Here is a 12,967-nt window from a genome sequence, read left to right as displayed (position 1 = left end):
TAAATGAGACCATTTTAGAGGACATTAAATCTATAAAAATTAAAGAACAGCCTCCACTGATTTAGCTACTATGATTTTTATTTATGCTGTTCATTATCTACCTAGAATTTACATATTCCATGTGTCTGCATATTTGAAATGACTGTAAGAACATATGGCAATATGGTATTAGCTTATTCAAAAATGGTATGATTGAATCTAGCACAATTTTAAAACTCTTTATGGCAGAGTTAGTATCTTTTATTTTATTTTACTTTATTTATTTATTTTTTTTGAGACGGAGTCTCGCTTGTCGCCCAGGCTAGAGTGCAGTGGCCGGATCTCAGCTCACTGCAAGCTCCGCCTCCCGGGTCTACGCCATTCTCCTGCCTCAGCCTCCCGAGTAGCTGGGACTACAGGCGCCTGCCACCTCGCCCGGCTAGTTTTTTGTATTTTTTTAGTAGAGACGGGGTTTCACCGTGTTAGCCAGGCTGGTCTCGATCTCCTGACCTTGTGATCCGCCCGTCTTGGCCTCCCAAAGTGCTGGGATTACAGGCTTGAGCCACCGCGCCCGGCTGTATCTTTTATTTTAACCAATCTTCTGACACCTGGATTTTCCTCAGTTTAAATGGATTCCTAGTTTTAAATGAAAAGAAGCTGACTGACAGTGTTCTCAATTCCCCTCTCTTAGAAAACTAGGTGGATGGGTCAGTGTAAGTTGCTGTGAAGTTCTCAGGAAAATACCACTCAAGAGGATAAGAACTCAGAAGCTCTTCAAGCACATGGAGTATCTTTTCCTTTAAAATTCCCAGGACAGGGCCAGACTCACACCAGACACTTGAATATTTGTGTGACTAGACTCTGCACAACCCAAGAGTAGGGCTGTATCTGACTTGTTCACAGTTGAGTCTCCATTGCCTACCAAAGCATCAGACATATAATTAATGTTGAGGAGAAAGAAAGCCTAAAGGCCCAAGACAGTTAGCTTCAGTTCTAAGTAACAACATTCTCTTAGACAGTATACTGAAAGGGCCAGGCACTGAACAAAACATCTGCACTTTAACAACTGTCTTAATAATAGCACATGTTATTAAACACCAAAGAACTTTTGGAACTACTCACATTAAAAAAATTTAGAAAATTGCATTCAAATTATAGGTAATTTACATATGAAATTGCTTGCAGTTAATGTGTTGCTTAATAGGCACGCATTTGTTCGTATAAATTTTAGTATTTTCTTTGCCCATGATTTAACTAACTTACCTTTTCAAGAAAGTTGCTGTAAAACTATACTTTAATCTCAATAGTTTTTCCTTTTTTCTTTGTGAAGGAGATGATGCTGCTGTTTCGGTGTAAGGATAGGAGGTAAAGCCAGGTGAAAGGGTTTAAAAACAATAACAAAGGAGATAATACAGTTTATTTTCTTCAGGGAGGTTTTCCAAGCGTTTTGGAAACCCATTCGTATTGACAAAAATAAATGAGATGAAATTGACTGAAAAGAGAGCTCTCATTACAAAAGCTCAAAATATAAATTGTATTACCCTTCAGTTATTGATAACAAGAATTTACCTATTTCAGTTTATCTTTATCTTTCACCCACCAGACCCCTGATTGTCTCTCATTCCTGCAAGAGGTACACAAAAAGACACGTCCTGATCTTGAGGGTTGTTGTAGAATCTATACTTAGAGACTACTAAAAATGAAAGAGGAAAACAATTAGCAGAAGGAGCATGACTTATTGAGTACCCTTTTTCTTTCTTTCTAAAATAATAGATGGCTGAAAAAAGAAGAGTAAGAATGGGAATATAAATGAGGATCTGGCCAGGCACAGTGGCTCATACCTGTAATCCCAGCACTTAGAGAGACTGAGGCGAGCAGATCACTTGAGCTTAGGAGTTCAAGACCAGCCTTGCCAACATGGTGAAACCCCTTCTCTACTAAAATTATAAAAATTAGCAAGGCATGGGGTCATGTACCTGTAAACCCAGCTACTCAGGAGGCTGAGGCTCCAGAAATGCTTGAAGCTGGGAGGTGGAAACTGTAGTGAGTGGAGACCATGCTACTGCACTCCAGCCTGGGCAACACAGCAAGACTCTATCTTGAAAAATAAAAATTAAAAACAGCTGGGCGTGGTGGCTCACGCCTGCAATCCCAGCTCTTTGGGAGGTTGAGGCGGGTGGATCACTTGAGGTCAGGAGTTCGAGACCAGCCTGGCCAACATGGTGAAACCCCATCTCTACTAAAAATACAAAAATTAGTTGGGCGTGGTGGCGGGTACCTATAATCCCAGCTACTTGGGAGGCTGAGGCAGGAGAATCACTTGAACCTGGGAGGCAGAGGTTGCAGTGAGCTGATATTATGCCACTGCACTCCAGCCTGGGCAACAGGGCAAGACTCTTTCTCAAATAAATAAATAAATAAATGTGGATCAAAGAAAGGAAAATAATCAAATGTCTTGAAAAAAGTGATAAAATAGTAGGCTTATTATATGTGCCAATCACTATGCTGAGAAGTTTTTTATGTTATCTAATTTTCATATTCACAATGCTATGAAGTAAGTACAATTATTCCCACACAAACCAGGGAAGAAACTGACCAGCAAATGCATTACAGGGTACAGAAGTCTGGGTTGGGAAGGGGAAAAGATGGCTGGGCAAAAGTGAAATAAATGGATATATAAAATTTTTATTAAACATAAACAATTGAGACAAGGGGAGCCCTAAAAAGATAAGCAATCAGAAATAAATGTCTTTAAAAACTGAATAAAATATAGAAAGCCATGAAAATTGTTTGTCCTTACTCAATACCTGTCTATTACACAATTTTTTTTTTTTTTTTTCCTGTAACACTGGGCTAGTCACCATGGAAAAAGAACAACTGAAATAAACGACATGATCCCTGATCTTATAAGCCTACAATCTTTTAGAGAAATAATAACAACAATTATTTATTCATTTAATTGCCTGCCATTATACACATATCTCATTGAATCCTTAAAATATCCCTGTGAGGCAGGTCTTATTGCTCCAACCCAAATAATGGGGAAACTGCCCCTTAAAGAGGCTAGGTAAACTTCCTAAAGTCACATGGGAAGTTAATGCAGGATCCAGGACTCTAATTCTAAAGTCCTTAAACACCACTGTCTTTTAGAAGACTTTCAAATGTGAAGTATTTAGAAGGGAAACAAGTCAAACATAAAGTAGAGCATGAAATGCATTATATTCATTTATATTCTGTCTTATTCTATATAATTGCTGTATAATCTATATGATTGCTATATTATAGATATAGCAATCTGACATGACAAAACAGACAATATAAATAATAAGGTATCTGGTACATTGCAAAGGACTGTAAGAATTAGTTTCTTGTTATATATGGACCTTGAGATAACCTTTAAAAGGACCGCAAGTCTTGGACTGGCAAAAAGTAGAGCATTCAAGACTTCAGAGCACAGCAGAAAGCAAGCCCCAAAGACAGTAAAAATGAAAGAAAGAGAGGGAGAGAGAGTGACATAGAGAGACAGAAAGAGAGAGAGAAGCTGGAAACTATCATTCTCAGCAAACTATGGCAAGAACAGAAAACCAAACACCGCATGTTCTTACTCACAGGTGGGAATTGAACAATGAGAAAACACTTGGACACAGGAAGGAGAACATCACACACCAGGGTCTGTTGTGGGGTGGGGGGAGGGAGGAGGGATAGCATTAGGAGATATACCTAATGTAAAAAAAAAGTTAATGGGTGCAGCACACCAACATGGCACATGTATACATACGTAACAAACATGCACGTTGCGCCCATGTACCCTAGAACATAAAGTATATAAATAAATAAATAAATAAATAAATAAATAAATAAATAAATGAAATGAAATCTGAGTATAAAAATAAATAAATAAATAAATAAATAAAATTTGGTATCTTATTGCTAAAAAAAAAAAAGAGAGAAAGCAAGCAGGCAGGCACAAGTAGTTCAGTCAAGCTACACTTGCAAATATATTTTGAGATAATGAGTGTATAGGAGGGTGCTTGAAGATCGGGTTGGAATGGCACCAGCAGTTATTTCAAAAATGCCACAGGCTATGCTTGTCTGGGCTAAGCTGAGAAAGTAAATGTATGACATCCATGGTTTATTAATGGCATTACCAGTAGATAGAAGCTAATGTATTTTACTAGCAAAAGATGGACTGAGACAAAAAAAAAAAATCATAGAATGGTTAAGCCAGTGAACTTGAAAATAAGTATTTTTAAAAATTGAATGTCATATCCACATAAGATTTTCTCAAATTCTTCTTTTAAAACATGAATTTATTTTTATACTATAAAAAGGATGTGCATAAGAATGTGAAAATTAAAATGTACATACTTAAGTAATCTGCAGATTCAAATATGCAAAGGTAAATCAAAGATAACCTACACATTTAGAGGAAAATCAATCTACCCTCTTAATTGAACTGCTAGTCAGTCCCTTGGTGCCAGTGCTCTGCCCTCACTGATATGCACCATTAGGAGTTGCAGGAATGAGAGACAATCAGGGGTCTGGTGGGTGAAAGATAAAGCATGTTGACTTTCGAGGCTATATTTAGGAGAAAAAAAAGGACATGAAAATGTACCTAGTAGGAGGAAAGATACCCATTATGTACTGTGTTGTTTTATAGTAAGATTTGTGGCAAATGGAGACTGTATTAAGGTGACATTTACCTGTAGCAGAAAGTTACTGGCTAGGAAAAATCAATAGGAAGAGAACTACCAGGTCTGAAACTGAGCCTGTTCCTGAATGTAGGTAAAGGGGGTAACTTCTATAGTAACAACTAGACAGGGGTAAAGTACCACATTGGCAACAGACAGTTCTCATATCAAAGCATTCATGGGCACTCAAATGCCTTCTGTATATTCTCTGTCATATCTAAATCCTTGGGCAATGGCTTCAGGAGAGAAAGTGGCAGGGCAGAGAAAATATCACTTTACTACCTGAAAGCAGGACCTATCCTCCACATGGTCATTTACATGTGTTAGATCATGCACAGACAGGGTTAGGGCTGAATAAACTAGGCACATGGTTAGTGCTTAATAAATGTTACTTTATTGCTATTATTCCCCAGGATTACCACAGTGATTTCGACCTATGCATTTGAAGGACCTGTCAGGTGACTTTTGTTCATCACTAGGACTAGCATGATCACAGAAACAAGTTGTAGCTCCAAGATTTAAGGGGGTGACTTTGCCCTATGTTCTTTTGCTGATATAGCAAGCCTACCCTCACCCCAGCCTTACCACTGTCACACTAACCACAACCCATAATGAGCACACTCCCTTTACATATGCTCTACCATTCTTAATATTCCAGGCAAGATTTTCTCAGGATGGCCTTTACCTTGAAGGCTGAACATCATTCAACACATTCTACCTAGTGAACTCTGTGATTAATTCATTATCAGTTTCTGCTGCTATTTTGCTTGATTCCACGTATGTTTTGCTCTGAAAATACATACCATGCTTAACCTGTACAACTCCTTTCTTTATTTACCTAGAAAGATTACTGATCCCATAAAGCAACCCTCATCAGATATGACTTCAATTGCTACTCCCTGCCACATGAACTTGTGATTGCTGGTCTAATTACCAACATATTTTACTCTTCTAACAGAAAATTCTTTCCCCAACCTGAATTATGATTAGTCACATATATCTTAAGTTCTCCAAAAAGGAAATAAAAAGTCATAGCTTTTACTGGTGATTTTTGTGCAAAGCTTTTAATGTTGTATGCTGAAAAACACCATAATTTAAAAGTAACAATTGGATAAAGAAAATGTGGCACATATACACCATAAAATACTATGCAGCCATAAAAAAGAATGAGATCATGTCCTTTGCAGGGACATGAATGAATGGATGAAGCTGGAAGCCATCATTCTCAACAATGTAACACAGGAACAGAAAATCAAACACAGCATGTTCTCACTCATAAGTGGGAGTTGAACAATGAGAACACATGGACACGGGGAGAGAAAGAACACAGGGTGGAGAGCAAGGTGGAGAGCATTAGGACAAATACCTAATGCATGCAGGGCTTAAAACCTAGATGATGGGTTGATAGGTGCAGTAAGCCACCATGACACATGTATACCTATGTAACAAACCTGCACATTCTGCACATGTATCCCGAAACGTAAAATAAAATAAAAAATAAAAATATATAAAAAATAAATAAAATTTTAAAAGTAATGGTAACTAACATTGAGTGCTTACTAAGTGCTATGATTTCTAAGCACATCACATGTATTAAAAAAAAAATTGGCTGGGCACAGTCGCTCACACCTGTAATCCCAGCACTTTGGGAGGCCGAGGCAGGCGTTTCACTAGGTCAGGAGATCGAGACCATCCTGGCTAACAGTGAAATTCCGTCTCCACTAAAAATACAAAAAATCAGCCAGGCGTGGTGGCGGGTGCCTGTAGTCCCAGCTACTCAGGAGGCTGAGGCAGGGGAATGGCGCGAACCAGGGGGGTGAAGCTTGCAGTGAGCCAAGATTGCCCCACTGCACTCCAGCCTGGGTGACAGAGCAAGACTCCGCCTCAAAAAAAAAAAAAAAAAAAAAAAAAGAAAGAAAGAAAGAAAGAAAACAAATTTACTCCTTACACAACCATATAAGGTCGGACTATAGTTATTCCCATTTTACAGGTAAGGAAACAGGCACAGAGAGGTTATCTAACTCAGCAGTCCCCAACCTTTTTGGCACCAGGGACCAATTTTATGGAAGACAGGTTTTCCATGGGATTGTCAGGCGATGAGGGAAGTAGGGGGACGGTTTCAGGATGAAACTGTTCCACCTTGGATCATCGAGCATTAGATTCTCATAAGGAGGGCGCAACCTAGATCCTTCACATGCATGGTTCACAACAGGATTCACACTCCTATGAGTAGTGAATGCTGCTGATCTGACAGGAGGTGAAGCTCTGGGGGCAATGCTCACTCACCCACTGCTCACCTCCTGCTGTGTGGCCTGGTTCCTAACAGACCAGTACTGGTTCACAACCCAGGGGTTGGGGATCCCTGATCTAACTAACTTAAAACCGTACTGCTATTAAGTGTTAGAATTAGCAAAAGAAGAGACAGGAAAAATAAATACAACAGATAAACCAAAGGTAGATACTTACATATAGAAGAATGATACTAAGATACTAAGTTTTAAAAAAATGGTTAGTGTATTAGTTTCCTAGGACTGTTGTAACAAGTTATCACAAACTGGTAGCTTAAAACAACATACATTTATTATCTCACAGTTCTGGAGGAAAGAAGTGCAAAGTCAAGTTGTCAGCAGGGTTGGTTCCTTCTGGAGATTATGAAACAGAAACCATTCCCTGCCTTTTTCCTAAGCCATTGTCAATCCTTGGCATTCTTTGGTTTGTTACTACATATCTTCAATCTCTGCTCCCACGTTCAGAGGACTTTCTCTCTCACTGTCTCCTTCTTTTCTGTTCCTTATAAAAATACTTATCATTGGATTTAAGACTTGTCCTAATCTAGAATGATCTCATCTTGAGATCTTTAACTCAATTAGATCTACAAACACCCTTATTTGAAAAATCTTAATTTTAATGCAATGTGCAATCTCTGTTTAGATCATTTACATTTAATATAACTACTGATATGGCTGGATTAAAATCTACTTCCTTTTCTATTTGTCCCATCTCTTCTTCTGTTTCTGGGATTTCTTTTCATTACTTTTTGAATAAACTATTGTCACGATTCTCCATTATTAATTTATAATTTATATCTCTTAAAAATATTTTTAGTTACTCTAGGTCTTACAATATATATCTTTATTAGACTACCTTCAATTAATATTATATTGCTATATTGTAGAAACCTTACAACTGTGTACTTACAATTCCTCCCTCCAATTTGTGTGCTATAGTGTAACATATTTCTTTATATATGCTATAAATCCACAATAATTTGCCACTATATTGCTTTAGACAGTCAATTATCTTGATGGCAAATAAAAATAAAAATAAATATTTCGTGTCACTTTATCATAACCATTTCTTAAGATTTTTGTTTCATCATATAGATACAGGTGTCTTCCTCGTATCATACCCCTTTTGCCTGAAGAACTTCTTTTAACATTTCTTATAGGGCAGTTCTACTGGTAATAAATTATATTAGTTTTATTTTTTAAAAAATCTTTATTTATCTTTCATTTCCGAAATGGAGATGTGAAGTCTAATTTTCCTTCCTTTGAGTGTCAGCCAGACACAATTACTTGCTTGCAATTACTAAAATCCAACAATGTGTGACTTGAGAGACTAGATCCTAACAGATATGGCTTATGTCTTGCTAGTTTTTTTTTTTCAGAGTGGGTGATAATACACCAAGCAAAGCCACTCCTGAATTTCTGACCCACAGAAACTACGAGATAAGAAATGCTGTTTTAAGCCACTAAATTTTGAGGTGATTTGTTGCTCAGTAGTACATATCTAATATTGAGGTTCTCCAAACTTCTTGGATCTGTGGTTTGATGTCCTTCGCTATTTTTGGAAACTCCTGTCATCATCTCTTAAAATATTTATTTGCCCTGTTTTCTCTCTCTAGTCTCCTTTTAGGATTTCAGTTACATGTACCTCAGACTGAATAATGTCCATCAGTGCTTAGATGCTCTATTTGCAGTGTTCAGTACTTCCCAAATCATTTCTTATGGTGCCCAACCATCTGTAGCAGAGCAACACCCTCTTCTCTGAGGGACTCCACAGGGCTGTTCTTCTAAGTTTCACAATTTTAATAATTCCTCTTTCTTTTGTTTCCCCCAGCCCTAGAGATTAAATGCTTCCTGAATGTACTACCTCTGTGATACTTTGTTTTCTTATTGGCTTTTCAGTTAATTAACCACTTACCATAATTAACAGTGTTTATAGTAAACTTTCTCTGTTCAGATAACATGTATGGCTTCTGTTTCCTGATTAAACCTCAACTGATACAGAAATTGGTATGAGATTTATTTATCCCAGTAAGCAAATCTTCAAAAATCGGAGTTAGAGATTGGTTTAGTTATGTCCTTGGGCTTGACTGCACTGCTAAACTCCTTGCTGACAGGAAGATCTATTGCATGAAATGGCAATACCATTTGCCAATTGTTATCCCAATTTACTTGATCATGAACTACTTTGTTAAAATTAGCACCTTATAGACTAGCATTCCATAAAATACACTTTAGGAGATGCTTGCATAGCCATACTTCACTATTTAATGTATCTTCCCTAAACATAGTAAGCATGTTCAAGTTGCTGTTCATGTTTTCTATAAATTCCTTGAGAATTCTTATTTATCAATTCATATTTTGATATCAAATTCATATTTTTATCAACATCAATTCATATTTTACTTTAAGTGTTTATAGCTTTTCCTGATTCTGAACCCAACCCCCACCCCAAAGGAACTAATTGGCTGTACTGGCTGTATTACTTTATGCATACCTTTAATATGGCCATTGTCACATTATATGAATAGTTGTTTGTTTGTATATTTACCTATCCCACTAGAACTGGAGCTCTTTAAGGAACAGTCCTTGTCTGATTCATCTTTGCAGGTCAACGTCAATTAGAGTGCCTGGTATATAGTGGGTACAATTAATTTGTATGGGTAAAATTATTGAGAATGGTTATGAAGGCTAGCTATATTTACTCTCTTAAGAAAACTTAGAACACTTTGAATTTGCTGCCACGAAAGAGAATAAACAGACATGTTTCATTATTTAAAATAAATTGTTTATAGCAGCCTATATGTTACAGTTTTCCTCCAACAACAGGCACTTGTCTACTTTTTTCCATTTTATAAATCTGTTCACTTATGAAGGCAAATAAATTCAGCTCAACAGGCATATACTGAGCAATTAACTCTGTGCCAGAAACTATGCTAAGCCTTACGTACACCAACATATAAATGCTTATAGTTCAATAGGGAGACAGATATAGTCAAATAAATTCAAGTATCACTGTGATAACTACAATAATAGAAGTATATACAAGTTGTAGGAGTAGTTTAGCAGAGGAGAAAATAAGCTCTTTATGAGGAGGGATTTCCCAAAGATTTTCTAACTGGAGTTTGAAAATGGAAAAGGAGTTTCTCAAGCAGACAACAGGCACAGGGTAAAAATCAAAGCATGGAGGCAAGAAATAGTAAAGTGCTGAAGACATAAAAGCAGTTTCAGCAGAAGAGTTAAGCACCAGATGGTTTGTGGCAGAAAATGAGGCTGGAAATTTAGGCAAAGGCCAGATCATAAGAGCCTTAATGTCACTCTAAAGAACCTGGACTTATGCAGCAGGTGATGGGGAGACAGGGATGACAAATACCATTTATTTTTACTCTTCTGCATTGAAATAAAATCTGTATTATTATATATGCAACAAACATCAGTTGAGCCCTTATAATACCTCAGGTATTTTGCTGGGAACTGAGTTATTTAATAGAGCTGTGCCATAAAAGCTCATTATAAAAGACATTTTTGTTGATAAGGTAAATAGCCTAGATTTCATTTATAGTCTCTATCCTCCCAATTGATTCTTGGCATAAGCCTGCAGGACAGTATTTCTAACTCTGTTGCTAACGCCAACACCAACACTTTGAATCATTTCTGCCAGGCAGCAGATTTTTCAGCAACCCACTTTATAAACTGTAATTAGTTTTCCATAAAGAGAAAATTATTCCCTTTATTCCCTTTCTAAATTTCATAGTATTATACTTTTGTTATACATACATACACACACACAATATCTACACATTTCTATTTTGAGTTAACCCAGAGGAATCCAAATCTTTCAGGCTACAAACTCTTCTATTTAAAATAGAATTTTCTATTATAAAACAAGAAAAAGAGAAAAATTTCCAAAATGAAGGTAATAGGCATCAAGAAGGAATAAGAAAGGTCCTTAGAAAGAAGAAAGAATGCACAAAAGAGTTAACAAATTCTAAGTATTACTGGTTGAATATCTATCCCTTATCTGAACTACTTAGTATCAGAAGTGTCTCAGATTTCAGACCTTTTTTAGATTTTGGAATATATGCATACATATAATAAGCTATCTTGGGGATGGGACTCAAATCTAAACACGAAATTCATTTATGTTTCATGTATACTTTACACACACAACTTGAAGGTAATTTTATATAATGTTTTAAATAATTCTGTGCATGAAACAAAGTTTTGACTACATGTTGACTATGACCTGTTATGTCAGATCAGGTGTGAAATTTTCCACCTGAGGTATTGGTGCTCAAAAAGTTTCAAATTTTGGATCATTTTGGATTTTTAAGTTTCAGATTAGGAATGTTCAACCTGTACCTAAGTAAAGAATACTAAGATACAAGTGCAGGTCTGGATATCAAATCACAGAATTACATGGAGAAGCAATACACAAATCAAATGGTCATCAGTTAATTATATATTAGAGGCTCAAAAGAACAAGTAAAACTTGAAAATTCAAAATCAGTGATGGCAAAGAAAGGAATGAGCAGCACCTTGTTAAAGACAACATTTTTTTTAATGTACAAAGCATATTCCCAAATGTGCTGCATATCAGTGTTCTCCATATTTGAAAAAATATGAAACACCTCAATGCAAACAAGTGATCTGAAACTGATTGCTAATTTGGTACAGAACAAAAACCTACAGTTACCCCATTACAATTATTCTCTATTAACAAGAGAACCAGAAGCAAACAAAACATGCTAACATGGCAAAGAATCATGAATTTAGGCTAGATATGGGGATGAGTGGCTTGAATAAGAAGGTTGCTCAATTTGAGATTGGACATTGCGAAGTATCTTTCTGGCTGTAGACATAGGCTGGAATATCAGTTGTATATCTTGCTGCCAACAAGGGAACAGAAAAGATTTTCCAAGATTCTGTCAAGCCTGGTGATCCCATTTGTCTTTGGAAATGAAAGCCTAATTAAGAGACTCCCTAGGGACAGGTCAAAGGAGTTCTTTTATCTCCATCGTCCTTATCCTAGTTCCTCGATGCGTTAGTCCTTCCCTTTAATGTAGTCTACCCTAAAACTAAAGAATACACATTGTGCAAGTTTCCACCTTTGCTTTCTCTACTGTAAATGCATTAGACTATTAACAGAATGAAGAGTTTTAAATCCCACCTTCCTTATCTCTAAGCTGATGTTTATTTCTTAAAGTGTTTTTGAATAAAATTTGACACTAAAAATTCTTGTAATACTTTTTAAAATTGGATAACACTTTTTAAAAATATTGGAGTCTGACTAAAAGATTACAAAACCCCACGAACATCTTTATAATAAAGCTATTATGATAAATAATACTTTGTAAAATTTCAATTCGGTTTTATGTCCTAATTTCAAAGATTGTGGTTGCATATTATTTATCCAGGTTAAATTCCTGTTGGATTATATTGACAGTGTTTCATTTCTTTGAAACAATTTTAGGGTTAAGAGTCTCTACAGTTATAATGGAGAATATCAACTGTAGTTTCAGTTACTCAGGAGGTTGAGGCAGGTTGAAACTGGGAGGCGGAGGTTGCAGTGAGCTGAGATGGCGCAACTGCACTCCAGTCTGGGCGACAGAGTGAGACTCTGCCTCCAAAACAACAACTTAAAACTTGAAGAGATGAAAATGTTCTATCCAACCATGACAATTCCGTGTGAGTTTTCCAGTGTTTAGAAACACTTGCGGGCACCACTCCATCCCTGACCAGCAAGCTTCCTCCAGAACCACTCCACACCGCCATGTTAAAATGTCAACTTTTAATTTGGGGACTCAAACTACAAAATTTAACTATGTCTCCTCTTACCAAGATTCACAGTGAACATCTGGGAGTCAAGGTAGGCTTCATAACGCTAAACAGACCACAACGCTAATAACCACCTCAAATATAGCCTTCCAGCCTAGCTTTGGTCTGCAATTTCCCACTTCAGAGCCTCGGCGTAATGTCGCAGTTGCAACTGATTGGTGTAACGTGCTTGTC

At 36.8% G+C, this 12,967-nt stretch overlaps 1 non-coding gene across 1 annotated transcript in view; it reads right to left on the bottom strand.

Annotated features, from left to right (window-relative positions):
- LOC102116684 (uncharacterized) overlaps positions 1-12,946 on the bottom strand; it is a 151,768-nt gene extending 138,822 nt beyond the window's left edge. Inside the window, exon 1 of the transcript XR_006699505.3 lies at positions 12,794-12,946. This is a non-coding gene — a transcript (uncharacterized protein). The remainder of the gene's footprint in view (positions 1-12,793) is intronic.
- Positions 12,947-12,967: the final 21 nt, after the last annotated feature.

The sequence above is a fragment of the Macaca fascicularis genome, chromosome 7, assembly GCF_037993035.2.
Source record: "Macaca fascicularis isolate 582-1 chromosome 7, T2T-MFA8v1.1".
NCBI lineage: Eukaryota > Metazoa > Chordata > Mammalia > Primates > Cercopithecidae > Macaca > Macaca fascicularis.
Note: the sequence above shows the minus strand (reverse complement) of the source record. Positions and strands in the feature narration are given on the sequence as shown.